Here is a 24443-nt window from a genome sequence, read left to right as displayed (position 1 = left end):
AAAAGTTTCTGTAAAGTTTCGTGGCATTTGGACTTCATTTGATATGGATTTTCTGTGATGTAAAAACATGGGAAAAACAGCAACTGGCACTTGGCACTATGTCAATAGGTTAGTACCAAAAAATGATATAAAATGACTATAAAATGATTATAAAACATCCAAGATTGATAATAAAACAACATGGAACAATCAAAAATTATAGATACGTTAGAGACGTATCAGCCGGCAGTTGGAATTCTGGACTGGAAAAGGAGCAAATATTAGAGACCTATTCTGCACAACTCCAAAAGTCCTGAAACTTCACGGAGCATATTTTTGGAATATATAAAAAATATTGGGTGAAGAACATACCAGAGGGGGCCACCAGCCAGCCACAAGGGTGGAGGGCGTGCCCCGCAACCTTGTGGGCCCCCTGGCAGGCCTCCGGTGCCCATCTTCTGCTACATGGTGTGTTTTGACCTGGAAAAAATGAGAAGGAAGCTTTTGGGATGAAGCGCCGCTGTCTCGAGATGGAACCTGGGCAGAACCAATCTAGGGCTCGGGCGGAGCTGTTCTGCCGAGGAAACATCCCTCCCGGAGGGGGAAATCGAAGCCATCATCATCACCAACGATCCTCTCATCGAGAGGGGGTCAATCTCCATCAACATCTTCACCAGCACCATCTCCTCTCAAACCCTAGTTCATCTCCTGTATTCGATCTTGGTCCCAAAACCTCAGATTGGTACCTGTGGGTTGCTAGTAGTGTTGATTACTCCTTGTAGTTGATGCTAGTTGGTTTATCCGGTGGAAGATCATATTTTCAGATCCTTAGTGATAATTAATACTCCTCCGATCTTGGTCATAAATATGTTTTGTGAGTAGTTATGTTTGTTCCTGATGACATGGGAGAAGTCTTGTTATAAGGGCCTATTTTGGACTGTTCTGCTTCACCAAAATCAGTTTCGCTTCACTAAATTCACTTTGGAGTAGTTTCATCCAGAAGTTGTAGCACTACCCAAGAGAATGTTTGTCTTCCGTCTAGCTCCAGCTTCAAGAATGGAAAATTTGGTGCAAATGATCTATTTGATTGGTTGAAGGGGGAGAAACAAAGGGGTATCCACTTACTGGTGGCAGTGGTGGGTAATTTCCACTCAACTCCAGCTTCTAGAGTTTTTTGGAGCACCCCCTCAAGAGCTTCATAAAAAATTGGGAGTTGTTCCCCAGATTCTACTTTTTTTGTGGAGCGGCATATCATGGAGCTACCCCGTTTGGCTTGTTTTTTCTGAAGCAGAGCTAACTTTTAGGGAGTAGAGCAGTCCCAAACAGACTCTAAGTAATCATGTGAATTTGGTATTCATTCGATATTTTGATGAGATGTATGTTGTCTTTCCTCTAGTGGTGTTATGTGAATGTCGACTACATGACACTTCACCTTTATTTGGGCCTAGGGGAAGGTATTGGGAAGTAATAAGTAGATGATGGGTTGCTAGAGTGACAGAAGTTTAAACCCTAGTTTATGCGTTGCTTCATAAGGGGTTGATTTATATCCATATGTTTCATGCTATGGTTAGGTTTACCTCAATTCTTCTTTCTTAGTTGCGGATTCTTGCAAGAGGGGTTAATCATAAGTGGGAGGCTTGTACGATGAAGGGCAGCACCCAAGCACCGGTCCACCCACATATCAAATTATCAGAATAACGAACGTGAATCATATGAGCATGATGAAAACTTGTAGCGACCCGACCTCAGACGGTCAAGTCTCTGTTTTAAGTGTCATCCCTGGATCGGTATTGCTGACACACACAGTACTCGAGGATTTATAACAGAGTTCAATCACACACTTATTACATCGAATGTCTCAAAAGAGAACTTATTACAATACTATGGCTGAAAGCCATCTAAATAATATAACAACGGAGAGTTTTCAGACGAAGAGTAAGGTGCGCTAGGTCGTTGTCATGCACTCAGTTTTGCCGTGGAGTTGGATGGACTCTTCTACCTTCGAAGCTTCCGCTGTTATCTTATTTAGATGGCTTTCAGCCATATTATTGTAATAAGTTCTCTTTTGAGACATTCGATGTAATAAGTGTGTGATTGAACTCTGTTATAAATCCTCGAGTACTGTGTGTCACTTCAACACAGAGACTTGACCGTCTGAGGTCGGGTCGCTACAAGATGGTATCAGAGCACACGCTGACTGTAGGACCTAACCACTAGTATAATCCATAGGACACTCTTCTCTACTCATTTCTGATTCTTCTCCATTTTCTACTCTATAGATGGCGGATCCAAGGAACAAGTTTGCTCAACCGGATGACGACACACCTTTCTGACGACACCTGAAGGAGGCCCTAGGTACTTTTGCATCGGAATACCAAGTTTCATCGGGACCTACGCCGCCACTCTACCTGAAGAAGAGCACTGGACGATTCGAGTACATGTTCCAAGAAGGATATTCACACCAGTTACTGAGCCCATAGAGTTTTCATTTGATGCACCAACCTAGAGTCTAGGAGAGAGCATGGCCGCCAACATCGCCATGGGACGCATTGGCAAGGTATACCACAAGGATCTTAAGGAGACCATCTACCAGATATGTGGATGCCGAGATGAGAAATGGGAGATGATTTGCACCAAGAGGGATAAGTCCATTGCAGGCTGCATGTAACGCCCTTGATGCGGCTACATCTCCCACGTGTCGAAGCACGACTTAGAGGCATAACCGCATTGAAAGCAATGTCGCAAGTGAGGTAATCTTCACACATCCCATGTAATACATAAGGGAAAGAGATACATAGTTGGCTTACAATCGCCACTTCACACAATTACATGAATAAAGCATTACATCATCCAGATACAATCAAGGTCCGACTACGGAACCAAAATAAAAGAAGAACCCCAAATGCGACAAAGGTCCCCGATCGACCCCAACTGGGCTCCACTACTGATCAACTAGAACGAAACAACACAAAGGGCAAGATCTTCATCGAGCTCCTCCTTGAGCTTGGTTGCGTCATCTGCACGGTAACATAGGCACCTGCAAACTGGTTTTGGAAGTATCTGTGAGCCACGGGGACTCAGCAATCTCGCACCCGCGAGATCAAGACTATTTAAGCTTATAGGAAGGATGGAGTAATGAGGTGGAGCTGCAGCAAGCGACTAGCATATATGGTGGATACAATCGCAAAAGAGAGCGAGAAGAGAGGGCAAAGCACGGTCGATAAAAGTATGATCAAGAAGTGATCCTATAGCAACCTACGTCAAGCATAACTCCAACACCGTGTTCACTTCCCGGACTCCGCCGAGCAGAGACCATCACGGTTACACACGCGGTTGATGTATTTTAAATAAGGTCAACTTCGGGTTTTCTACAACCGGACGTTAACAAATTCCCATCTGCCCATAACCGCGGGCACGGCTTTCGAAAGATAATACCCTGCAGGGGTGTCCCAACTTAGCCCATGACAAGCTCTCACGGTCAACGAAGGAATAGACCTCCACCCGAGACACTCCGATCAGACTCGGTATCCCGGTACAACAAGACATTTCGACAGGGTAAAACTAAACCAGCAACACCGCCCGAATGTGCCGACAAATCCCGATAGGAGCTGCACATATCTCTTTCTCAGGGCACACTCAGATGAGCAATCCGTACAACTAAAACCAAACCTCGAGTTTCCCCGAGGGGGCGCTGCACAGGGCTCTAGTTCGGACCAACACTCAGAGGAGCACTGGCCTGGGGGGGTTAGAATAAAGATGACCCTTGAGTCTGCAGAACCCAAGGGAAGGTGGTAGGTTGTTAGTGCAAATGGTAAAACCAATGTTGGGCATTGCTGGAAGAGCTTTACTTAAGGCGAACTGTCAAGGGGTTCCCATTATAGCCCAACCGTGTAAGGAACGCAAAATCCGGGAACATAACACCGATATGACGGAAACTAGGGCGGCGAGAGTGGAACAAAACACCAGGCATAAGGCCGAGCCTTCCACCCTTTACCAAGTATATAGATGCATTAATTAAATAAGATATATTGTGATATCCCAACAAGTAAACATGTTCCAACAAGGAACAACATCTCCATGTTCCAACAAGGAACAAACTTCAATCTTCACCTGCAACTAACAACGCTATAAGAGGGGCTAAGCAAAGCGGTAACATAGCCAATCAACGGTTTGCTAGGACATGGTGGGTTAGAGGTTTGACATGGCAATTTGGGAGGCTGACAAGCAAATGGTAGGCATCGTAGCATTGGCATAGCAAAAGAGCGAGCAAACTAGCATAGCAAAGATAGTGGTGATTTCGAGGGTATGATCATCTTGCCTGAGATCCCGCAAGGAAGAAGAACGAATCCAAGAAGAAGACAAATGGTCGTAGACGAACGGTTCCTCACAAACGCAACGTTGTCGGAAACAACCCGAAGAAGCACACCGGAAAGAAGCAAACAACATAGTAAACAACAAACACATCAACATGGCATGAAGCACAAACGAGTATGATGCATGTCTGGTTTAATGAGGCATGGCATGGCAAAGTGCAACAAACAATACTACAAGTTAAGTGGAACTCAATATGCAACGAGGTGCATGTTGACGGAACACCACATCAATTATTTAGTTATCTCTCGTTTAAGCTACCCAACAATATTAACTGTTGTTAAACATGGCAAGAGGTGAAGCATAATATAAACTATACCATCTAAACAATTTAAATGGGGCCGGATATAAAAACAACAAATCCGGTAAATCCCCATATGCATTTAGCAATTTAATGCAACAACAAGTTTAAACATTTTAAATGTTGTTATCATGATGCGGATGACATATACAAGTTTTATGCAATTTTATGAAAATGTTGACATGAGCATGTTATGAAGCATTTGGTCACCATGGCGGAACAAAAAGGGTGCCACGGCGGCGAAACAAAAATGGTGCCACGGCAACATTCCGGTCCCGGTAACTCATGGAGATACCGGTGCAAAAGGAGGCGTGCGGATGTGCGGAACATGCTAGAGATGGTGGGGTGATCCCGGTTACCGGGTTCCCACGGTTCATCGGCATGGCGAACGAGGAGGAACGTGCATGAAGCAAACGGGCACGATGCAAACATAGGGTGCATCTCATACAACACATGCATTCGGTCCACGGACGGCGTCTCGGGGTTATACCTTTGAAGCGTGCATTTTCGGAGCGGTTCGAGTCGTCGAGGGAAGTAGTTGTTCACGGCAACGGTAGAGGTACATCTCGTAGTGGAAGTAGTTGTACTCGTGTCGTAGTAGAAGTAGACGTTCTCGCAACTGAAGTTGTACACGTCGGTGGTAGTCGAACTTGACGGTCTTGGCGATGGTAGTTGTACAACGTTTTTCGTAGAAGAACTTGGCGGTCCATGGGGTCGACGGTAGTGGAACTTGACGCATCGCCGTGTGTAGTCGTACTCGGTGTCCTCAGGGCATCGGCTGTAGTCGAAGAACTTGGCGTGCGTCAACTGTTGACCAACAGTGCACAGGAGGCAGCAAGGCATGGACGACTTGGTGTGCAACCAAAGATGGACTCCGGGCGTCTGGGTTGACTTGGCCACGACAAAGGCAACAGGGCCAACGGGGCAGCCAACTCGTCTTGGAGGGGAGCCCTAACGGATAGAGCAGCTCGCGAGGACATCGGCGGCTCGCGAGGCACCCACAGCAGCAGCAGGACGAGGCATGAAAAATCGACAGCACGGCAACCATGAAGGAGGCAGCACGTGGTCGTGGTGGCTCGGGCAGAAGGTCAACGGGGCGACGGGGACTCGGCGAGGAGGAGGCGCGGGAACGCCGGTTCCAACTGGGAACGAGGTGGGGCGAGCTGGGCGCGCGATGCAGGAGGAGGAAGGGCGAGGCCGCGGCGCTGAGGAGGTGGTGGTGCTCGCGGGCGGACGAAGCAGGGAGGCGCGATGGAGGTCGTCGGCACGGAGAAGTAGCAGGCGAGGCGCGGCCATGGCAGGGCCCAGCGGATCCGGACGGGGCGGCGCTGGAGGGCGACGCGAGGCAGAGAGTGGAGGGAGGAAGAGACGAGGGGGACCGAGCGGGACTGCGAGCGAGAGAGGTGGGGATCGGGCGATGGGTGCGAGCGATGCGGCGCTGGAGGGAGGACGAGGGAGATGGAGATCGAGCGGAGGGGAGGCTAGGGTTAGGTAGCGGCGTGGCTGGGCCTTGGGCCGGCTTAGGTTGGCCGGGCCTAAGAGGCCGGCTGGGCTGCAAGGCTCTCTTCTCCCTCTCTCTTCAAAACTCTTCCAAAAACAGAAAAGCAAAGAAAGAAAGGGAGAGAAAAGAAATGAGTGGACAAGAATTTGGGCATGGGGGTAATTTTCCCGGACTCGCAAAAATGAGTTTGTTCCGAGAAAAATAGAAAGGCCATGATTGAAAGATTAAATTCAAACTCATTTGATTTAAATTCAAATGATTTGAATAGGATGTGAGGTTTGGGAAGGTCCAAAAATGTTTGGATTTTTGGTGGAGCTCCGGAAAATGATGAAATAAATATTGGCAAGGTTGGAGACCAAACTTGAAGCAGAAAATGAACGAAATTATTTTGTAAGTGTGTTTTGGTGATTCCAAAATAGTGGAATATTTAATATAGCTCCCTAATATTGGAGGATATGTTATAAAGAGAAGTCACCATGTGAGTCCCTCGATTTAAATGGATCGAAAAATCCATACAATTTATTTAGTTGAGGTTTTAAAAATTAATGATATGATGGCATGATGACATGATGCAATGCACATGATGCAAGGATGAATGCAAGAAATAAAACAAATCACACGACGAAACTCGGAATAGCTGGAAGTCTTCTGGAGCGTCGGTCTCGGGGCGTTACAACACTCCACCACTACAAGAGGATCTCGTCCCGAGATCTAGAATGGCACCGGAGAGAAACGGAAGAGGAAAAGAAGAGGTAAAACTAAGTTGCTTCTTTGACCAATGAGTGAAACCAAAGAACCTTGAGAGGTTGAACAAATTGAAAGAAAGAATACAAAGGAGATGAACGAGATTGCAAACAATCCGTTAGAAAGAGGAACAAGGAACATTACGAGAACTTGAAGGTTGCAAAGACATGAATCAAGAGTTTAATGGACAAGATAGAATTCGAAACCACTCCGGTTAAAACAAGATGAGAGGGGAAGAATTCGGGCAGTACTCCGGTTGAACATGGAAGGAATAGAACATGAACTTGAGAAGATGGGATGTTACTTGATGAAATCAACAACACACTGCCTCCGGAACTATTGAAAGAATGGCACAATGGGTAAGAAGAATTTCAGACAGCTCTCCAGTTGAGGAAGGAGGGAAAACTTGATAAGATTAGAGAACTCGAATGAAAACACGACACTCCGGTTAAATGGATAAGCAAGAAAAGAACACGATCCTCACGAATCGAGATGGTGAGTGAAAAGAGCAACGTCACAATGCCTCCGAAAGAAATAATAGAAGATATATCATTGGAATACCAGAATGGAGAAGAAAATGCCAACTTCTGCCACAAATGAGTTTGGAAAGCATCCTTGCAAAGAAGAATTGAACGGAGTTGTTGGAAAATCAACAACGAAAAGCACAAGCTTGTAGTGGGCTTATGGAAAACATCTCAAAATTATGAGGTGACAACCGGCCACTAACGGAAACAATTGCTTGCTTGAGATCAACGAAGAGATGAAAACTTCTTCCACCAAGATGATAAAGAGATAACTTGGATCATTGGCAAGCACCACAAATAGCAACATTCCCAATGGAAGGCTTTTAGGTGAAATATGACACAAGATAACTCCAACAACGAGGTTGATGGATTTAAAAATAACTCATTCTTAACAACATGTGAATCATGGAACATGAACTCAAATTATCAAGAATGACATAATACCACCTCCAAAATATGGTAGAAAGAATTGCACTCCGGATTACCATATGAAGAAAGCTTGAGCTCCTTAGGAAAGAATCTCGATGAAAACTTTGAGAAGGGAATTAAATCCTTGATGAACCATCATGTAGAACCCCCATGAAGAACTCCGGTAAACAAAAGGAATAAAAAGAAAGAGAAATTGAAAACACAAGGTGAATCCTTGCAATGATTTAGATGGATCTCCGTGATAATTAGAGCTTGGAACTCCGGGAAAAAGAGAAGATGAAACAAATGAAACCGAGAATTTTAAGGGCCTCCGGAATAAAGAATTAATCACTTGGATGAACAAGAATAAGAATTATGTTATGCTTATCCTTCACCAATTAAATTGACGACAATCAACGGATTTGGCATACTACTTATTCTCGTAGAAAGGATTAAAAGAGATATAGCGTAAACTTGAGAAGGTCTTCAACGAACCACCGGTAGGATTGGAACAACAAATGAATTGATATGATGAACAAGGAAGAGAGATCTTGAAAGAACCACCGTAAGAATTGAAAATGATCGAAGTAGGGGTGCATCACCGGTAAGAATTAGCAAATGAACGAAGGTGCTTGAGACAAACTAGATACATGAGAACAAAGAGATCAAGAACTGATTAGAGGATATTCGATAGATGCACCGGCAAAATAGGAGAATGATAACTGACGGCTGAGAATGAATAAACCTGAATTGATGGACTCCGGATGACAAACTGAGAAGACTCTTGAATATCTCCTGATGGGTGAAAAAGATTCTCACAATCGAAAACAATTATGAGAGGATGGCAACAAGATAGCACCATGAATCTTGAAGAGAATAGAGCAAGATTAAAGAGAAACTCTTCTTCGGTCTTCAAATGATGAGAATGACAACGAGAAACACCACCAAGAATTATTGAGGCACACCGGAAGAATCAAAAGCGAAGAGGTTGAGCCAACTATGAAAAGAATTTGAAAGATCTTGGAGAAAAGCATTTGACTAATGATAACTCATTCTTACGTCAAACTTGGAGAAGAATTTAGGATAGCTCTGGGAAAATAGAAGAGTCAGGTAAGATCCTGGGAAAAGACCTGTGGGTTAGGGCCCACTCAAAAGAACACGGTTGAAAAGATTTAAAAGAGATGTTGCACCGGTTGAATTAAATGACTTGAATGAGATACCAATCTCGAAAGAGCTTGAACGAATGCAGAGTGGAAACACGAATCTTCGAGATATCTTGAGCACTCCGGAACAATTTAATAGCGAGAGATGGATGATTAAGAGGTGCACCGGCATAAGAAAAGCATTGGAAAAAAAAAGAAAAGGAGTATGCTTAATACCAAAGCTTGAATTAAATCCACCGGAGAAGAAAAGAACGAGGAATGACGAACTTGAAGCTCCATTAGAATCTTCATGAAAATCACCGGATAAGAACATCGACGGAAAAGAATGGAGAAACTTCCCATCAATAAAATGGATACTTGAAGAAGAAATCTTAGTCCTTGAAGAAAAAAAAAGGGAGGGAGGGTGGGAAAAACAAAGGCAACTTGGAGATGGATGAAACAAACACCGTTGAGAAGAAGTGATAAATGATCTTGCAAATGTTGACATGAACGGATCCACTTGAGGAGAGACACACCGGTTAAAAAAAAGGATTGACAAGACAGACTCGATGATCAAGAAGGATTAGTATTCACATAGGAATATGAGAACACCATTTGGAAAAGGTAAGGAATCACCATTTGACTTCGAAGCAACTCGAATACCACAACTCAAAACAAAACAAAGGATTGGCTTGCAAAATAAGCCAGAACAAACATATGATAGAGATTTCGTCCGAAGTTTTCGTGGTGGGGCCTACATGGGCTCGATCGTACAGCACCATCATGTACAAGGCAGTGCACATGACATACGAAGCGTCCCCGAGTCGGCATAGCCAAGGACTCTTTAAGACACAACGAGACCACTATAAAATCAACCGTGAATAGGCGGACCACTAGACGTCGAATCCCAATGTCATATCATAGATCTGTCGGAAAGAAAACCTAAGAGCTACTTGAATTCCCACCTATGAAACTCCCGAAATTTTCCGGTTATGCAATCAGGTGTTGGGGATACAGGGGAAGCATAATATCTCACCCAAAACTAACAAATCCTACATCCAGCTGTATCCATCCTTCAACACATAACCAAGAAACCTTCGGAAATCGTCTACCTCAACCTTCGAAAAGCATCCGTTATACAAGTCATGGCAATACTCCCGTACTCACCTCAGTACTGGGTTATCGGGGTTATCTCACCAACAACTGCATAAAAGAGATTTTCGATGTCGGCGTACTAAACTCAGGTATTCCAGAACTGCAACGATAAAATTATGACGACAACACCTCAGAGCTCAACTCCCCGGGACACTTCCACTAAACCCCTGACAGGAGGCACCAAGACAATGTTCTCATCATAAAACCATCGGAACGATTCCAAGATACCCGCGTGATCCTAAATTTTTTTTAGTGAAATTTGAGAAGAGAAGAGTCAAAACTCTACGTCAGGATGCCTTACCAGAGCGATGAAGAGACTGGGGAGTAAAAAGAATTCCTAAGCTCTCCGATATATAATTCCTAAGGACTCAAAACATTTTTTAGACACAACACGGCCGCTAAAAACGATCAAGCAGTGGGGCTCCTAAGGTCGGGGAAGGCTCTGATTACCAACTTGTAACGCCCTCGATGCGGCTACATCTCCCACGTGTCGAAGCACGACTTAGAGGCATAACCGCATTGAAAGCAATGTCGCAAGTGAGGTAATCTTCACACATCCCATGTAATACATAAGGGAAAGAGATACATAGTTGGCTTACAATCGCCACTTCACACAATTACATGAATAAAGCATTACATCATCCAGATACAATCAAGGTCCGACTACGGAACCAAAATAAAAGAAGAACCCCAAATGTGACAAAGGTCCCCGATCGACCCCAACTGGGCTCCACTACTGATCAACTAGAACGAAACAACACAAAGGGCAAGATCTTCATCGAGCTCCTCCTTGAGCTTAGTTGCGTCATCTGCACGGTAACATAGGCACCTGCAAACTGGTTTTGGAAGTATCTGTGAGCCACGGAGACTCAGCAATCTCGCACCCGCGAGATCAAGACTATTTAAGCTTATAGGAAGGATGGAGTAATGAGGTGGAGCTGCAGCAAGCGACTAGCATATATGGTGGCTACAATCGCAAAAGAGAGCGAGAAGAGAGGGCAAAGCACGGTCGATAAAAGTATGATCAAGAAGTGATCCTATAGAAACCTACGTCAAGCATAACTCCAACACCGTGTTCACTTCCCGGACTCCGCCGAGAAGAGACCATCACGGTTACACACGCGGTTGATGTATTTTAAATAAGGTCAACTTCGGGTTTTCTACAACCGGACGTTAACAAATTCCCATCTGCCCATAACCACGGGCACGGCTTTCGAAAGATAATACCCTGCAGGGGTGTCCCAACTTAGCCCATGACAAGCTCTCACGGTCAACGAAGGAATAGACCTCCACCCGAGACACTCCGATCAGACTCGGTATCCCGGTACAACAAGACATTTCGACAGGGTAAAACTAAACCAGCAACACCGCCCGAATGTGCCGACAAATCCCGATAGGAGCTGCACATATCTCTTTCTCAGGGCACACTCAGATGAGCAATCCATACAACTAAAACCAAACCTCGAGTTTCCCCGAGGGGGCGCTGCACAGGGCTCTAGTTCGGACCAACACTCAAAGGAGCACTGGCCCGGGGGGGTTAGAATAAAGATGACCCTTGAGTCTGCAGAACCCAAGGGAAGGTGGTAGGTTGTTAGTGCAAATGGTAAAACCAATGTTGGGCATTGCTGGAAGAGCTTTACTTAAGGCGAACTGTCAAGGGGTTCCCATTATAGCCCAACCGTGTAAGGAACGCAAAATCCGGGAACATAACACCGATATGACGGAAACTAGGGCGGCAAGAGTGGAACAAAACACCAGGCATAAGGCCGAGCCTTCCACCCTTTACCAAGTATATAGATGCATTAATTAAATAAGATATATTGTGATATCCCAACAAGTAAACATGTTCCAACAAGGAACAACATCTCCATGTTCCAACAAGGAACAAACTTCAATCTTCACCTGCAACTAACAACGCTATAAGAGGGGCTAAGCAAAGCGGTAACATAGCCAATCAACGGTTTTCTAGGACATGGTGGGTTAGAGGTTTGACATGGCAATTTGGGAGGCTGACAAGCAAATGGTAGGCATCGTAGCATTGGCATAGCAAAAGAGCGAGCAAACTAGCATAGCAAAGATAGTGGTGATTTCGAGGGTATGATCATCTTGCCTGAGATCCCGCAAGGAAGAAGAACGAATCCAAGAAGAAGACAAACGGTCGTAGACGAACGGTTCCTCACAAACGCAACGTTGTCGGAAACAACCCGAAGAAGCACACCGGAAAGAAGCAAACAACATAGTAAACAACAAACACATCAACATGGCATGAAGCACAAACGAGTATGATGCATGTCTGGTTTAATGAGGCATGGCATGGCAAAGTGCAACAAACAATACTACAAGTTAAGTGGAGCTCAATATGCAACGAGGTGCATGTTGACGGAACACCACATCAATTATTTAGTTATCTCTCGTTTAAGCTACCCAACAATATTAACTGTTGTTAAACATGGCAAGAGGTGAAGCATAATATAAACTATACCATCTAAACAATTTAAATGGGGCCGGATATAAAAACAACAAATCCGGTAAATCCCCATATGCATTTAGCAATTTAATGCAACAACAAGTTTAAACATTTTAAATGTTGTTATCATGATGCGGATGACATATACAAGTTTTATGCAATTTTATGAAAATGTTGACATGAGCATGTTATGAAGCATTTGGTCACCATGGCGGAACAAAAAGGGTGCCACGGCGGCGAAACAAAAATGGTGCCACGGCAACATTCCGGTCCCGGTAACTCATGGAGATACCGGTGCAAAAGGAGGCGTGCGGATGTGCGGAACATGCTAGAGATGGTGGGGTGATCCCGGTTACCGGGTTCCCACGGTTCATCGGCATGGCGAACGAGGAGGAACGTGCATGAAGCAAACGGGCACGATGCAAACATAGGGTGCATCTCATACAACACATGCATTCGGTCCACGGACGGCGTCTCAGGGTTATACCTTTGAAGCGTGCGTTTTCGGAGCGGTTCGAGTCGTCGAGGGAAGTAGTTGTTCACGGAAACGGTAGAGGTACATCTCGTAGTGGAAGTAGTTGTACTCGTGTCGTAGTAGAAGTAGACGTTCTCGCAACTGAAGTTGTACACGTCGGTGGTAGTCGAACTTGACGGTCTTGGCGACGGTAGTTGTACAACGTTTTTCGTAGAAGAACTTGGCGGTCCATGGGGTCGACGGTAGTGGAACTTGACGCATCGCCGTGTGTAGTCGTACTCGGTGTCCTCAGGGCATCGGCTGTAGTCGAAGAACTTGGCGTGCGTCAACTGTTGACCAACAGTGCACAGGAGGCAGCAAGGCATGGACGACTTGGTGTGCAACCAAAGATGGACTCCGGGCGTCTGGGTTGACTTGGCCACGACAAAGGCAACAGGGCCAACGGGGCAGCCAACTCGTCTTGGAGGGGAGCCCTAACGGACAGAGCAGCTCGTGAGGACATCGGCGGCTCGCGAGGCACCCACAGCAGCAGCAGGACGATGCATGAAAAATCGACAGCACGACAACCATGAAGGAGGCAGCACGTGGTCGTGGTGGCTCGGGCAGAAGGTCAACGGGGCGACGGGGACTCGGCGAGGAGGAGGCGCGGGAACGCCGGTTCCAACTGGGAACGAGGCGGGGCGAGCTGGGCGCGTGATGCAGGAGGAGGAAGGGCGAGGCCGCGGCGCTGAGGAGGTGGTGGTGCTCGCGGGCAGACGAAGCAGGGAGGCGCGATGGAGGTCGTCGGCACGGAGAAGTAGCAGGCGAGGCGCGGCCATGGCAGGGCCCGACGGATCCGGACGGGGCGGCGCTGGAGGGCGACGCGAGGCAGAGAGTGGAGGGAGGAAGAGACGAGGGGGACCGAGCGGGACTGCGAGCGAGAGAGGTGGGGATCGGGCGATGGGTGCGAGCGATGCGGCGCTGGAGGGAGGACGAGGGAGATGGAGATCGAGCGGAGGGGAGGCTAGGGTTAGGTAGCGGCGTGGCTGGGCCTTGGGCCGGCTTAGGTTGGCCGGGCCTAAGAGGCCGGCTGGGCTGCAAGGCTCTCTTCTCCCTCTCTCTTCAAAACTCTTCCAAAAACAGAAAAGCAAAGAAAGAAAGGGAGAGAAAAGAAATGAGTGGACAAGAATTTGGGCATGGGGGTAATTTTCCCGGACTCGCAAAAATGAGTTTGTTCCGAGAAAAATAGAAAGGCCATGATTGAAAGATTAAATTCAAACTCATTTGATTTAAATTCAAATGATTTGAATAGGAAGTGAGGTTTGGGAAGGTCCAAAAATGTTTGGATTTTTGGTGGAGCTCCGGAAAATGATGAAATAAATATTGGCAAGGTTGGAGACCAAACTTGAAGCAGAAAAGGAACGAAATTATTTTGTAAGTGTGTTTTGGTGATTCCAAAATAGTGGAATATTTAATATAGCTCCCTAATATTGGAGGATATGTTATAAAGAGAAGTCACCATGTGAGTCCCTCGATTTAAATGGATCGAAAAATCCATACAATTTATTTAGTTGAGGTTTTAAAAATTAATGATATGATGGCATGATGACATGATGCAATGCACATGATGCAAGGATGAATGCAACAAATAAAACAAATCACACGACGAAACTCGGAATAGCTGGAAGTCTTCTGGAGCGTCGGTCTCGGGGCGTTACACTGCATCCAGGAGTTAAACCAGCACATTCGTCGTTAGGAGAACCAGATGTGCGCGAGCATGATAGACATGAAGAAAGTGATGACCAAGAACATGGAGCTAGAAGAGGAACTAGAGTCTACATGCGATGGATATGAAGAAGAAATTGCAGTACTACTGGAGAAGAATGAAGACCTGAAGAAGAAGCTAGGAATATTCATGGGAGATCCAAACCCAAGAAGGACAACCATCCTGAAGACGACATCATAATCGATGACACCGATTCCGACCCCGATAGTGATGATGATTATGCAGATGAATCTGGAGCGGATATCATGGAGTCTTCCACCGATCAAAATTTCTAGTCGACCACCATATTACTATTAGTATCCCCCATTATATAGTAATAGTCCGAGTATTTTGTAACGATAGTTTAGATCGATTGTATGACCTTGTTTGAATTGAGTGGTGTGAAATTAATGTGTTTGTCTCATGTGCATATGGGTAGTGATATCTCTTTAGACTCACTCTATTCTTTTCTCACCCCTCTAAACCTATCAGATGCCTCTGAGACGTGACCCCGGATTTGTCTTCCCACCAGAGCTCACTCAGTTGATCCAACAGCAGAATGCCTTGATGCAGTTGCTAGTCCAGAACCAAGGCAACAACAACAACAACAACAACAACAACAACAATAGCAACAACAACCCACCGCCACCACCTCCAGTTGACAACTTAGCCCGGTTCCTAAGGTTGAATCCGCCGGTGTTCTCTAGTAGCACCGACCCGATTGTTGCTGATGACTGGCTCCGCAGGATTGGAAGGGAGCTGACCACCGCAGGTTGCACAGATGCTGAGAAGGTGCACTTTGCCGCACATTAATTGGATGGACCCACAGCCTCATGGTGGGAGAATTACACAATCACTTTCCCCGTGGCCAAGGTCACTTGGGATCAGTTTCAGCAAGCTTTCCGCATAGCACACGTCTCAACTGGAGCTATGAGTATGAAGAAGCATGAGTTTCGCAACTTACGTCAGGGAAATCGTACTGTGGGGCAGTACGTGGATGAGTTCAGCAAATTAGCCCGCTATGCCCCAGATGATGTGGCCATAGATGCTGCAAAGGAGGAGAAGTTTATGGAAGGACTGAATAATGAGCCGAGTATGCAGTTGATGGTGGCGACATTTTCCAACTACCATGAGTTGGTAGACAGGGCTCTTATGATTGAAGGCAAGCAGCAACAGATAGAGAGCCGCAAAAGAAAGTATGAATAGGGGAAGTACAACTCTAGAGCTCAGCAGAAGCCTCATTTTACGCCAAACTCAGGAGGACATACCCATCATAACCATGGAGGCCACACTCACAATGGAGGGAGTTCACATAACCATAGTGGCCCCAAGAATGGTAATGGGAATGGAAGAAACAACGGTCAGAACCGTTACAACCCCACTACACCCGCCAAGAAGGATCTAAGTCACAGTACTTGTTTCAAGTGCGGGAAGACTAGACACTATGCCACCGAGTGCCCTGAAGCAAAGAATGGAAATGGCAATGGAACTTCTGGGAAGAAGCCCAACCCATTCACCAGAGGACAAGTGAACCATGTTAACGTGGAGGAAGTTGAAGAGTAGCCGGATGCAGTTATCGGTAAGTTTTTGATTAAGTCATTTACTACTACCATTCTTTTTGACACTGGTGCATCGCATTCATACATATAGAGGGGATTTGTGGATAAGTATAAGTTGCCCACCAAAGCCCTTAAGACACCTATGTTAGTAAGCTCACTAGGAGCGGAGTATATGGCAAGCAGAGGATGTTTTCAGATGCCATTGACCATAGGTAGGTGTTTTCCCCTCGGACCTAATAATTTTGGAGTCACAAGGATTGGACGTGATACTAGGCATGAATTGTCTATCGATGTATGGAGAAAATATCGATTGTGCTAGTAAGTCAATTCTCCTCACCACCCCTGAGGGAAAAAGGATCAAGTATGTATCTAGGCATGCGCAAAGGAGGACCCAAGTGAATGACCTCTCGAGAGTGGTTCAGGAATAAGTGCCTGTTGACGTCCTGGGAACGGGGGTCCCAAGGCTTGCATGCCTGCGGCCCACAACGTGGCTCCACCAACGGCCCTGTATGGTCCACCTTCACCAGCAAACATTCAAGACCCTCGCGAGGGGCTAAGCCTCATGAGGCGAACGACACAAGACATCCTCGGGGGCTGCCCCACTAGGCTGGCTCACGAGGGGCGGCGAGATCAAGGCAAGGGACACCTCGAGAGGTTTCTGTGACGCAAGCCATGCCGACTGGAGCCAGGCAGGGACCAGCCGAGCGCCAGCGCGCGCAGTGTCCTCTTTTCCTCTTTGGTGCTAAAGTGGCAAGCGCAGACGAAGAGTTCCGAGGCATCAGGCAAAGGTTTCCATATCGGTGCAACAAGACCAAGACCAGCAGGACAGCAAGATGAAGGTCACTGTGGAGCCCAAGACGGCGTCACCACCAGAGCCTTTGGCAGGCGAAGACTACTTTTGTCAGGATAACTTGTACTAGTTGTCTCCCTTCGAATTTGGCCGATGTGGGTTCCCTTCCCGTTCAATATTTGGGAAGAGGACCGGGGCCTCTATAAATAGGACTAGCCACCACAATAGGAGGAGGGAGAGAGAGGATTCAGCTCATCATCAACCACACAAGTTCACCAAGCACAAGAACACCTCTCCTGAGGAGGCTGTTCTTCCCTTGTAACTGTTTATCCTTAGCCCAAGAGGCAATCTACCACACCACACTGGAGTAGGGTATTACACCACATCGGTGGCCCGAACCAGTATAAATCTTGTGTCCTCTTGTCCTTTGGGTTCGTCGAGCTAGGACGTGAGATCATGATGTGTGCGAGCTAGAGAGGGGGGAGATATCTTCGTGCGTACCCTAGTGTTCGAACCTCAAGGGTTTAGCCGGAACCCGAAATCCGACATTTGGCGCGCCAGGTAGGGGTGCGCCGAAGCTTTGCCCCCCGACGGCCTCGCCTCTCTGACCGGCTCTCATGGACGCCACCGCTTCTCCAACTGGATTGACGGGCGCCCTTCGCGGCGCCTTGGGGCTCCGATCCTTCACCCCCGCCTTGCAGTGGGTGTGGTGGCCGCACAAGTTCAAGCTGGAGATGCCGCCCCATTACGATGGTGCAGCGGATCCGTCGAAATTCCTGCTGGCGTACAAGGAGGCCGTTCTAGAGGCCGGGGTGACGATAAGGTCATGGCCAACTGGCTCCCAATGGCCCTCGCCAGCGTGCCGCGCGCCTGGCTCCTCCATCTGCTGGAATCTTCTGTGGCCTCCTCGGAGGAGCTGCGCGACCTCTTCATCGCACGCTTTGGGGGACCAGCCCCCCTGTCGTCGCGGCTCTCCTCGGTAGCTCGCAAGCGCCGCCCTCGGACCATCATGCCAAGCCGTTCTTTCGCCAGATAGGCGCCGCCTCCACGCGGCAGGGGCTTCCCCGGGTTGGGCGGCACCCAAGGCCGACCTGACCTTCGACTCAGGGGATCGCCTAGTCACCACCATCAGTTCGGGCGTGCTCCTGATGCTTTGCACGCCCACCATTTGCAGCATTGCTGTTACCAAGACCCTCATCAACGGCGGCGTCGGCCTCAACGTACTCTCCGTGGAGGCTTTTAGCCTCCTTCACGTACCGCTTGAGTGGCTCTGCCCCAGCAAGCCCTTCTCCGGAGTCGGCGGCGGCTCCTCCAACCCCCTGGGGCAGATCCGTCTCCCTGTGACCTTCGGCACACGCGACAACTACCGCACTGAGATAATCGACTTCGACATCGCCCGCATCGACTTACCGTATAACGCCATCCTCGGGTACCCGGTGCTGGCCCAATTCATGGCAGCTACTCATCGTGCCTACAACCTCATGAAGATGCCAGGGAGCATGGGCATCCTCACTGTGGCTGGAGACACCAAGGAAGCCTTGGCGGCTGTCGGTGTCAAAACCGGCGGATCTCGGGTAGGGGGTCTCGAACTGTGCGTCTAAGGCGGATGGTAACAGGAGGCAGGGGACACGATGTTTTACCCAGGTTCGGGCCCACTTGATGGAGGTAAAACCCTACGTCCTACTTGATTATTCTTGATAGTATGAGTAGTACAAGAGTAGATCTACCACGAGATCAGAGAGGCTAAACCCTAGAAGCTAGCCTACGGTATGATTGTATGTTGTCCTACGGACTAAAACCCTCCGGTTTATATAGACACCGGAGGAGGCTAGGGTTACACAAGGTCGGTTACAAAGGAGGAGATATGCATATCCGTATTGCCTAGCTTGCCTTCCACGCCAAGTAGAGTCCCATCCGGACACGGGACGAAGTCTTCAATCTCGTATCTTCATAGTCCCACAAAACGGCCAAAGGATATAGTCCGGCTGTCTGGAGACCCTCTAATCCAGGACTCCCTCAGCGGCCCTCAAACTCACCTTCAGGGCCACAACGGCAGCTTGCCCGGCCGACAAGGCCATGCCCAGGACCAAGGGGGCTGCGCCGACCAAGAAGCAGCAACTATTCACTCAAGGTCAAGCCAAGACGAAGCAGATACCGGTTGATGAGAACGGGGCCTCAGGCGCCACCTTCACTATAGGCATCGACCTCGTCCCAGATCAAGAAAGGGAGCTGGTGGACTTCCTGCGGGCGAACAAGGAAGTGTTCGCCTTTGAGCCCAAGCCGCTAGTTGGGGTCCTGAGAGGAGTGATTGAGCATCATCTGAGGGTGTGTCCCAACATGCGCCCTGTGAAGTAGAGGGCGAGGAGACAGTCCACGAAGAAGCAGTCTTTCATCGTTCAGGAAACCCGCAAGCTGGAGGCTGCAAATATCATTCGCAAGGTCCGGTACCCAGAGTGGCTGGCGAACCCGATCATCCTGCCGAAGAAAGGAGGGAAGGAGTGCATGTGTGTCGACTTCACCAACATCAACAAAGCTTGCCCTCAAGACCCATTCCCACTGCCGCGCATTGACCAGATTGTCGACTCCATCGCTGTGTGTGAACTGCTATGTTTCCTGGATGCGTTCTCGGGCTACCACCAGATCAAGATGGCGGTGGAAGATGTGGAGAAAAGAGCTTTCTTGACCCCATGCGGGGTATATTCAGACTGCGCAGCGTAGGAGAGACCTTCCAGCGACTGACGCACATGGCCTTGGGGCGACAGCTCGGGAGAAACGCTGAGGCCTACGTCGACAACATTTCCGTGAAGTCTCGGGAGGCGAGAACTTTGATTCAAGACCTGGAGGAGACCTTCGCGAGCCTACGCCAGGTGGACTTGCGGCTCAACCTGGAGAAATGCGTGTTTGGTGTCCCTTCCGGCAAGCTGTTAGCCTGCCTCGTGTCCCACAGGGGGATCGAGGCCAACCCGGAGAAGGTCAAGGCAATCGAAGACATGAGCCCACCACAAAACCTCAAGGAGATGCAGAAGCTTGCGTGCTACGTGACTTCGTTGGGGCGCTTCATCTCCAAGTTGGGGGAGCGCGCCTTGCCATTCTTCAAGCTGATGAAGAAGAAGGGTCTGTTCGAGTGGACCCCCAAGGACGACCTGGCATTTCAGGACCTCAAGAGATACTTGACCAGCCCGCTGGTGATGGTGGTGCCTCGTCCTCTCGAGCCTTTGGTACTCTACCCGTCTGCCACACCCCACTCCGCCATCGCGGCGCTAGTGTCCCTTAGAGAGGAGCCCTGATACTTCTCCAACGTATCTATAATTTTTGATTGTTCCATGCTATTATATTATCTGTTTTGGATGTTTAATGGGCTTTATTATACACTTTTATATTATTTTTGGGACTAACCTACTAACCCAAGGCCCAGTGCAAATTGTTGTTTTTTGCCTATTTCACTGTTTCGCAGAAAAGGAATAACAAACGGAATCCACACGGAATGAAACCTTCGGGGGAGTTATTTTTGGAACAAACATGATCCAGGGGACTTGGAGTAGACGTCAAGAAAGGAGCGAGGAGGCCACGAGGCAGGGAGGCGCGCGTGCCCCCTGGGCACGCCCCCAGCCTCATGGGCCCCTCGCAGCTCCACCGACCTACTTCTTCCTCCTATATATATCCATATACCCCAAAAACATCCAGGAGCACCACGAAACCCTATTTCCACTGCCGCAACCTTCTGTACCCAAGAGATCCCATCTTGGGGCCTTTTCCGGAGCTCCGCCAGAGGGGGAATCGATCACGGAGGGCTTCTACATCAACACCATAGCCTCTCCGATGATGTGTGAGTAGTTTACCACAGACCTTTGGGTCCATAGTTATTAGCTAGATGGCTTCTTCTCTCTCTTTGGATCTCAATACAAAGTTCTCCTCGATCTTCTTGGAGATCTATTCGATGTAATTCTTTTTGCGGTGTGTTTATCAAGATCCGATGAATTGTGGGTTTATGATCAAGTTTATCTATGGACAATATTTGATTCTTCTCTGAAATCTTTTATGTATGATTTGTTATCTTTGCAAGTCGCTTCGAATTATCAGTTTGGTTTGGCCTACTAGATTGATCTTTCATGCAATGGGAGAAGTGCTTAGCTTTGGGTTCAATCTTGCGGTGTCCTTTCCCAGTGACAGCAGGGGCAGCAAGGAACATATTGTATTGTTGCCATCGAGGATAAAAAGATGGGGTTTATATCATATTGCTTGAATTTATCCCTCCACATCATGTCATCTTGCCTAATGCGTCAGTCTGTGCTTATGAACTTAATACTCTAGATGCATGTTGGATAGTGGTCGATGTGTGGAGTAATAGTAGTAGATGCAGAATTGTTTCGGTCTACTTGTCGCGGACGTGATGCCTGTATACATGATCATGCCTAGATATTCTCATAATTATGCACTTTTGTATCAATTGCTCGATAGTAATTTGTACACCCACCGTAATACTTACGCTATCTTGAGAGAAGCCACTAGTGAAACCTATGGCCCCCGGGTCTATCTTTCATCATATAAGTTTCCAATCTATTTTATTTTGCAATCTTTACTTTCAATCTATATCATAAAAATACCAAAAATATTTAGCTTATTATCTCTATCAGATCTCACTCTCGTAAGTGACTGTGAAGGGATTGACAACCCCTTTATCTCGTTGGTTGCGAGGTTCTTATTTGTTTGTGTAGGTACGAGGGACTTGCGTGTAGTATCCTACTGGATTGATACCTTGGTTCTCAAAAACTGAGGGAAATACTTATGCTACTTTGCTACATCACCCTTTCTTCTTCAAGGGAAAACCAACGCAGTGCTCAAGAGGCAGCAAGAAGGATTTCTGGCGGCGTTGCCGAGGAGATCTAAGCATAAGTCAAGACATACCAAGTACCCATCACAAACTCTTATCCCTCGCATTACATTATTTGCCATTTGCCTCTCGTTTTCCTCTCCCCCACTTCACCCTTGCCGTTTTATTCGCCCTCCTTTTCCGTTCGCATCTTTTTCGCTTGCTTCTTGTGTCACCGTGTGTCATCATGGCTAATCCTTCTATCATTGTTAGTACTCCCAATCATGAAGTTCTTAATTTTAAACAAAGGGAGGGAGAAAATCTAAAAGATGCTTGGCATAGAATTTTCAATGCTCAGAATAGATCTACTAGGAAGCAATCTACTTCTGTTCTTCTTTGCAATCTTTATGTAGGCATCACTCCTTGGAATAGATATATTCTCGATACCATTACCGGAGGGAATTTCTTGGGTAGCCATACTTTTGATTCTTATAATGCTATGATAGATTTGTTTGGCCCACCACCTCTTTTGGTTAACGGAACTATTTTAACTTTGGAACATGTGATGCAAAGGCTAGAAATTATTGAAAATAAAGTTGCCTCTATGGAGTTGATTGAAAATTTGGATAAAAAGATTCACAACTAAATCACCCAATACGGATCTAAGGTAGGGGTGACTCTAAATTTTTTTTAAGAAAAAGAACCTATAGTTAACAAAAGAATAGATCAAGATTCCACAAGAATTGGTAAACTTGAGGATATTATTACTAATTTAGGGTCTGCCTTTCCATCCGTTAAAAATACTCCAAATCCTCCTACTACCCAGATTGCCAACTTAATGTATGTTCCTAAAAATAAGGGTGAATCTTCTAGTAAGGAAAATGCGGATCTCAAATCAATAAGTGTTCACCCCAACTTCTTCAATACCATTAAGGAACCTTTTGCTACAAATGAATTTCTTGATTTCTTGCCTAGGAGTTTGATCATTAATAAAAAGGAAACTCCCAAGGGTTATAAGTGTTCTATTGAAGAATTGCATACCAAAGATGATAATACCTAGATCTATTCTTGTTTTTATGCCTAGCTAGGGGCGTTAAACGATAGCGCTTGTTGGGAGGCAACCCAATTTTATTTTTGTTTCTTGCTTTTTGGTTCTGTTTAGTAATAAATAATTCATCTAGTCTATGTTTATATGTGGTTTTATGCTTTTAATTAGTGTTTGTGCCAAGTAGAACCTTTGGGAAGACTTGGGGGAAGTTTTTGCGATCTTGCTGTAAAAAACAGAAACTTTAGCGCTCACGAGATTTGCTGTCATTTTTCACTGGAGAGTGCGATTACGTTGATTCTTTTTGAAGATGATTAATAGACAAATTAATCGCGTCCACCAATTTATTTCAGAATTTTTGGGGTTACAGAAGTATTCGAAACCTACAGATTACTACAGACTGTTCTGTTTTTGACATATTCTGTTTTTTGGTGTGTTGTTTGCTTATTTTGATGAATCTATGGCTAGTATTGGAGGGTATGAACCATAGAGAAGTTGGAATACAGTAGGTTTAACACCAATATAAATAAATAATGAGTTAATTACAATACTTTAAGCGGTGGTTTGTTTTCTTATACTAACGGAGCTCATGAGATTTTCTATTGAGTTTTGTGTTGTGAAGTTTTCGAGTTTTGGGTAAAGATTTGATGGATTATGGAATAAGGAGTGGCAAGAGCCTAAGCTTGGGGATGCCCAAGGCACCCAAAGGTAAAATTCAAGGACAACCAAAATCCTAAGCTAGGGGATTCCCTGGAAGGCATCCCCTCTTTCGTCTTCGTCCATCGGTAACTTTACTTGAGGCTATTTTTTTATTCACCACATGATATGTGTTTTGCTTGGAGCATCTTGTATGATTTGAGTCTTTGCCTTTTAGTTTACCACAATCATCCTTGTTGTACACACATTTTGGGAGATACACACATAAATCGGAATTTATTAGAATACTCTATGTGCTTCACTTATATCTTTTGAGCTAAATAATTTTGCTCTAGTGCTTCACTTATATCTTTTAGAGCACGGTGGTGGTTTTATTTTATAGAAACTATTGATCTCTCATGATTCAATTATATTATTTTGAGATTCCTTTAGAACAGCATGGTAATTTGCTTTGGTTATAAAATTGGTCCTAATATGATAGGCATCCAAGATGGGTATAATAAAAACTATCATGAAAAGTGCATTGAATACTATGAGAAGTTTGATACTTGATAATTGTTTTGAGATATAAAGGTGGTGATATTAGAGTTGTGCTAGTTGGGTAGTTATGAATTTGATAAATACTTGTGTTGAAGATTGCAAGTCCCGTAGCATGCACGTATGGTAACCGTTGTGTAACAAATTTGAAACATGAGGTGTTCTTTGGTTGTCTTCCTTATGAGTGGCGGTCGGGGACGAGCGATGGTCTTTTCATACCAATCTATCCCCCTA

Source organism: Triticum dicoccoides, chromosome 1A, assembly GCF_002162155.2.
Source record: "Triticum dicoccoides isolate Atlit2015 ecotype Zavitan chromosome 1A, WEW_v2.0, whole genome shotgun sequence".
Lineage (NCBI taxonomy): Eukaryota > Viridiplantae > Streptophyta > Magnoliopsida > Poales > Poaceae > Triticum > Triticum dicoccoides.
This window is presented reverse-complemented; position numbering follows the sequence as displayed.